We start from the raw sequence: 7046 nt of genomic DNA on the forward strand, positions 1-7046 counted from the left end.
GATACCCCCATACACAGCGTCTCAGAGGGAGTACACCCCCATACACAGCATCTCAGAGGGAGGATACCCCCATACACAGCGTCTCAGAGGGAGGATACCCCCATACACAGCGTCTCAGAAGGAGGATACCCCCATACACAGCGTCTCAGAGGGCGGATACCCCCATACACAGTGCCCCAGAGGGAGAATACCCCCCATACACAGCATCCCAGAGAGAGGATACCCCCATACACAGTGCCCCAGAGGGAGAATACCCCCATACACAGCGCCCAAGAGGGAGGATACCCTCATACACAGCACCCCAGAGGGCAGGTACCCCCAAACACAGCGTCTCAGAGGGAGGATACCCCCATACACAGCGTCTCAAAGGGCGGATACCCCCATACACAGCGTCTCAGAGGGCGGATACCCCCCATACACAGCGTCTCCGAGGGCGGATACCCCCATACACAGCGTCTTAGAGGGCGGTTACCCCCATACACAGCGTCCCAGAGGGAGAATACCCCCATACACAGCTCTCCAGAGGGAGGACACCGCCATAGATAGCTCCCCAGAGGGAGAATACCCCCCATACACAGCGTCCCAGAGAGAGGATACCCCCATACACAGCGCCCCAGAGGGCGGATACCCCCATACACAGCGTCTCAGAGGGCGGATACCCCCATACACAGTGTCTCAGAGGGAGGATACCCCCATACACAGCGTCCCAGAGAGAGGATACCCCCATACACAGCGCCCCAGAGGGCGGATACCCCCATACACAGCGTCTCAGAGGGCGGATACCCCCATACACAGCGTCTCAGAGGGCGGATACCCCCATACACAGTGTCTCAGAGGGAGGATACCCCCATACACAGTGTCCCAGAGAGAGTATACCCCCATACACAGCTCCCCAGAGGGCGGATACCCCCATACACAGTGTCTCAGAGGGAGGATACCCCCATACACAGTGTCCCAGAGAGAGTATACCCCCATACACAGCTCCCCAGAGGGAGGATACCCCCATACACAGCGTCCCAGAGAGAGGATACCCCCATACACAGCGCCCCAGAGGGCGGATACCCCCATACACAGCGTCTCAGAGGGCGGATACCCCCATACACAGCGTCTCAGAGGGCGGATACCCCCATACACAGTGTCTCAGAGGGAGGATACCCCCATACACAGTGTCCCAGAGGGCGGATACCCCCATACACAGCGTCCCAGAGGGAGAAAACCCCCATACACAGCGTCCCAGAGGGAGGATACCCCCGTACACAGCGCCCCAGAGAGAGAATACCCCCATACACAGCGTCTCAGAGGGCGGATACCCCCATACACAGTGTCCCAGAGGGCGGATACCCCCATACACAGCGCCCCAGAGGGAGAATACCCCCATACACAGCGCCCAAGAGGGAGGATACCCCCATACACAGCACCCAATAGGGAGAATACCCCAATACAGAGCACCTCAGAGGGAGGATACCCCCATACACAGCACCCCAGAGGGAGAATACCTCCATACACAGTGCTCCGAGGGAGGATTCCCCCATATACAGCGCCGCAGAGAGAGAATTCCCCCATACACAGCGCCCCAGAGGGAGGATATTCCCATACACAGGGCCCAGAGGGCGGATACCCCGATACACAGCGTCCCAGAGGAAGAAAACCCCCATACACAGCGTCCCAGAGGGAGGATACCCCCGTACACAGCGCCCCAGAGAGAGAATACCCCCATACACAGTGTCTCAGAGGGCGGATACCCCCATACACAGTGTCCCAGAGGGCGGATACCCCCATACACAGCGCCCCAGAGGGAGAATACCCCCATACACAGCGTCCCAGAGAGAGGATACCCCCATACACAGCGCCCCAGAGGGCGGATACCCCCATACACAGCACCCCAGTGGGCGGATACCCCCATACACAGCACCCCAGAGGGAGAATACCCCAATACACAGCACCTCAGAGGGAGGATACCCCCATACACAGCACCCCAGAGGGAGAATACCCCCATACACAGTGCTCCGAGGGATAATTCCCCCATACACAGTGCTCCGAGGGAGGATTCCCCCATATACAGCACCCCAGAGGGAGGATACCCCCATACACAGCGCCCCAGTGGGCGGATACCCCCATACACAGCGCCATAACAGCTCTTACATGGGATGGAGTCGCCCGTCTTCACATCACAGATTGGTGTGCTCCAACATCCCGGGATTCATCATGTTACATCTGCACATCTGGGTAGGATTGTCCTGCTGGACTCTGGGAAATCTGGGTGACCACACCTCGAGGGGGCTATAATGGCGTCCTTAGTGATTGTCTCCCGGGACAGATATTACCAGGAAGAATCAACTTCTTACCAGAAGAAGACTTAATGGGATTATTTCCATCTTCATAGATGGATATTGTTTGATAGAGCTGGTAAAAACAAGCTTTTTTGCAGTTTACTACTTATTAAAATTTGTTTACAGCTCATTGCCTTGGAGACCGACCACCGCTGCTTTCCAGCTTGTAAGCACTGCCCAGCAGCTGTGATAACTCCAGTGATTCTGTCCAGCTTCAAAACAGCACTTACTAGAAAAGAGCTAGTAAGCACGATGCATATTCTGCCGTCTAGCGGCGGTGGTCGGTCTCCAAGGTAACGAGCTGTAAACAAAAAAAAGTGGTAATATCTCAAAAACGGCTGAAAATTTTAATAAGCAGTAAATTGCAAAATGGCTTGTATTTACCAGCACTATGAATCTGTGAAGATTCTGCTCGGTGATTGACTGTCTTCCCTGTATGACTGGGTATGCAGATAGCTGTCAATCACTAGTAGGACCGCCCTCTGGACTCCTATGTATACAAACACCAGGGATTTCAAGGAATAACATGTAAATTCCTAATAAAATTAAATGGACAATATCAATTTTTGAGACAGCTGGAAAACTTAGAATGGGACGCAGTGTTAATTCATCCCAATATTTTCAGGGATCAGAGATTGGAAGGTGGACAAAGTAAAAGATGTGCCGATCTTCATTCACGGCCGGCTGGGAAGATCGGCGTTACCCCGACATCTTAAGCCCCTCATGTCAATAGAAGCATTGGAGAAGGAGACAGGGGCTCTGCTGTGTCTCGGCAGAACATGCACGGAGGTAAGTGAGCGCGCACGCTGTACGCAGGCGACCTGCCAGCTCCTGACACTCACCACTAATGAGCTCCTCTTGGCAGGTTGATGTTTAGTTGTGGAACAGCAAGCCATTAATATTTTATTACAAATGATCACAGTGTGAACAGCGAAAAGCGCTCTGCAGAGAGGAATCATTACTGTTTCCTATTAGCGAAGACTTCGGGAAACGCTGAGCTAATATTTTAGAAAATTATACACGACGCGTGGTAGATAAACACAAGCAGAGCGTTCACTGCAAGTTACGCAAATATATCACCGCTTTATCCCCGGCTGACGGGCGCTGCGGCTGGTAGAAACCAACATGCGACAAGTAGCATGGAAGCATCGGCCAGCAACCCATAGGTCTATTGCAAAACTACGACTCCCAGCATGCCTGTCCTTGGAGTTGTCCTTTTGCAACCACCATCGAAGTTCAGGAGAAAGTCCAGGCATGCTGGGAGTTGTAGTTTTGCAACCACCTGAGACCCACCGGATGGAAACCACTTGTATACAAGGTTCCTGACAAAGTCCAGGCATGCTGGAAGTTGTAGTTTTGCAACGCCGGAGACCCACCAGATGGAAACCACTTGTGTACAAGGTTCCTGAGAAAGTCCAGGCATGCTGGTAGTTGTAGTTTTGCAACCTCCTGAGACCCACCGGATGGAAACCACTTGTATGCAAGGTTCCTGAGAAAGTCCAGGCATGCTGATAGTTGTAGTTTTGCAACCACCTGAGACCCACCGGATGGAAACCACTTGTATAAAAAGTTCAAGAGAAAGTCCAGGCATGCTGGGAGTTGTAGTTTTGCAACCGCCTGAGGCCCACTGGATGGAAACCGCTTGTATACAAGGTTCCTGAGAAAGTCCAGGCATGCTGGGAGTTGTAGTTTTGCAACCGCCTGAGACCCACCAGATGGAAACCATTTGTATACAAGGTTCCTGAGAAAGTCCAGGCATGATGGGAGTTGTAGTTTTGCAACCGCCTGAGACCCACCGGATGGAAACCATTTGTATACAAGGTTCCTGAGAAAGTCCAGGCATGCTGGGAGTTGTAGTTTTGCAACCGCCTGAGGCCCACTGGATGGAAACCGCTTGTATACAAGGTTCCTGAGAAAGTCCAGGCATGCTGGGAGTTGTAGTTTTGCAACCGCCTGACACCCACCAGATGGAAATCACTTGTATACAAGGTTCCTGACAAAGTCCAGGCATGCTGGGAGTTGTAGTTTTGCAACCGCCTGAGGCCCACTGGATGAAAACCGTTTGTATACAAGGTTCCTGAGAAAGTCCAGGCATGATGGGAGTTGTAGTTTTGCAACCGCCTGAGACCCACCGGATGGAAACCACTTGTACACAAGGTTCCTGAGAAAGTCCAGGCATGCTGGGAGTTGTAGTTTTGCAACCTACTGAGCCCCACTGGATGGAAACCACTTGTATACAAGGTGCCTGAGAAAGTCCAGGCATGCTGGGAGTTGTAGTTTTGCAACCGCCTAAGACCCACCAGATGGAAACCGCTTGTATACAAGGTTCCTGAGAAAGTCCATGCATGCTGGGAGTTGTAGTTTTGCAACCGCCTGAGACCCTCCAGATGGAAACCACTTGTATACAAAGTTCAGGACAATGTCCAGGCATGCTGGGAGTTGTAGTTTTGCAACCTCTGCAGGGGTGATATGCAGAGTTAATTTTTCCCAACGCTTGCCATTTGGGCAGATTGATCACATGGAAAATTTTGCAAAGACAATTTTTTTAAAGATTTGTCTAGAATTACTTTTTTTTTTCTTCCAGAAACTATTGTATGTAGTTTGTGTCTGGTATTGCAGCTCAATATTAGCTAATGGGGCCGAGCTCCAATACTAGATGCGTCCCACTCATAAAGGTGGTCCCCTTTTATTTTTTAATCCTGTTTCACGACTTCCTTACATTAAAGGAACAGGAAACAATCAGTTTTGCTATTTGTCTGTTCAGCCTGACATTTTTTGCTTCCTGACAACCCCAAAAATATATACAGGACCTGCAGCCAGGGCCGGCGTCAGCACCTGGGCAAATGCCGGGGCCCTGGGGAGAGAGGGGGGCCCACTCACGCTGTCATAGATACAGCTGGGAGAGCAGAGCAGGAGATAACGTGCTCTCTCCACCCACAAAGTCACTGCTGGCTGCGTTCTCTTAACCCCTATGTGCCAGCTCTGACACAAGCATCTTCTCACTCAGTGAGTGCAGCCAGGCAGGCACACATAGGGGTTAAGAGAAGGCAGCCAGTGTGACATTGTGGGTGGAGAGAGCAAGTTCTCTGCTCTGATCTCCGCCCCTGGCTGGCTGCCGCTGCTGAAGTTATGAGGCAGATTCAGGAGGAGCTCCTAGTCCTACCAGTGCCTGGGTGAGTGGCGCTGCTATATACTACATGGGCTGCGCTGCTATATACTACGTGGGCTGCGCTGCTATATACTACGTGGGCTGCGCTGCTATATACTACGTGGGCTGTGCTATATACTACATGGGCTGCTATATGCTACGTGGGCTGCTATATACTACATGGGCTGCTATATACTACGTGGGCAGTGTTATATACTACATGTCTGTGTTTATATGCGATCATGAATTGGGGTATGTGTTAAAGGGGGGGCCCACTGAGACTCTTTCGCCCGGGGCCCTCAAAAACCTGGAGCCGGCCCTGCCTGCAGCCAAAAATATATACAGGAGCTGCAGCCGAAAATATATCCAGGAGCCATAAATATATACAGGACCTGCAGTCAAAAATATATACAGGAGCCGTAAATATATACAGGAGCTGTTTCCAGAGAAGAGAGGGGAATAAACCGGTTCTCACTTGTTGCTTCTTTCCCCTATTATGAAACGATCGGGCATGTTAAAATCCAACTTGCCCGATCTTTCTTTCCTTTGATATGTTCTGTTGCAGGAGTGTAATTAGGATCTGGTCATTACTGGAATGGATCCATTAACTCATTACATCCAGGCGGTGGATCGCATCGCTCGCTGCGCCAAGTCTCCTGCATTCCTGAGGAAGTACAGACGTTTTGTGCTGAAATACTTTCATAGATTAGCAGCGAGGTTCAGCCGGGGAGGATGATGAGGATGCGAGGCCGAGGGGGGAGAGCGCTGCTAAGTTTCTCCTCTAAACCCTATTTGGGAAATCTGCCAGCTGGAAAATAGGATCCCTTTTCTTGGAGCCGCGCCGAGCTCTGGTATTCCCAGTCCTCAGCGCTCGGCAATACCTGGCATTCAGCTTCTTCTTTGCCCTTTTTGAAAAAATTACTTTTCCTTATTTTACATTTCCACCCATTAACAAGGTATTACAATTTGCATTTATGAGTTTCTTACTGGTGAGGTGAAATGGATAGAAACCAATTTGACCACCGTTTTGGCTGCTCTGGGCTTTAGGAATGTTGTGTGACATCCTTTGTGGGAACTCTAATAGCAGCTCTATTGTCACCCAGATTTTCTAAAACGGAAATACTTTTTTTTTCTTTTTTTAAATAGAATTTATAATAGTACAAAAGTGGGTGTGAGAATGAGCAATTTCGGGGTCTGTGACTAGATAGGTGAAGAAAACAAGTAAGGCACCGCAACGGGCTTTGCATCAACGCCTCTTCCTCTTTGATTACATAAAACCACAGTCACAATCTCCAGAAAAGCGGAGGCACGTCACAGCCCCCTACAACTTGTCTTATAGGAACAGTAAGCCTTTATGTAAGACCCTGTGATCTCCCAGACTAAGCGCTCCATGATGTGAATGGACGGCACAGAATTCATTTCTTTGGCCTTTAAACTCTTCATTGGGCATTATGGCGAAGACTGGAACCCTTTGGTCCAAAAAGTACAAGGTCTGAAACACCTTACGGAGAAGATGTGGACATATACGGTATATCACTTAAAGGAATTATTTTACTACTGAAACTAAT

Source organism: Ranitomeya imitator, chromosome 7 (assembly GCF_032444005.1).
Source record: "Ranitomeya imitator isolate aRanImi1 chromosome 7, aRanImi1.pri, whole genome shotgun sequence".
Classification (NCBI taxonomy): Eukaryota; Metazoa; Chordata; class Amphibia; order Anura; family Dendrobatidae; genus Ranitomeya; species Ranitomeya imitator.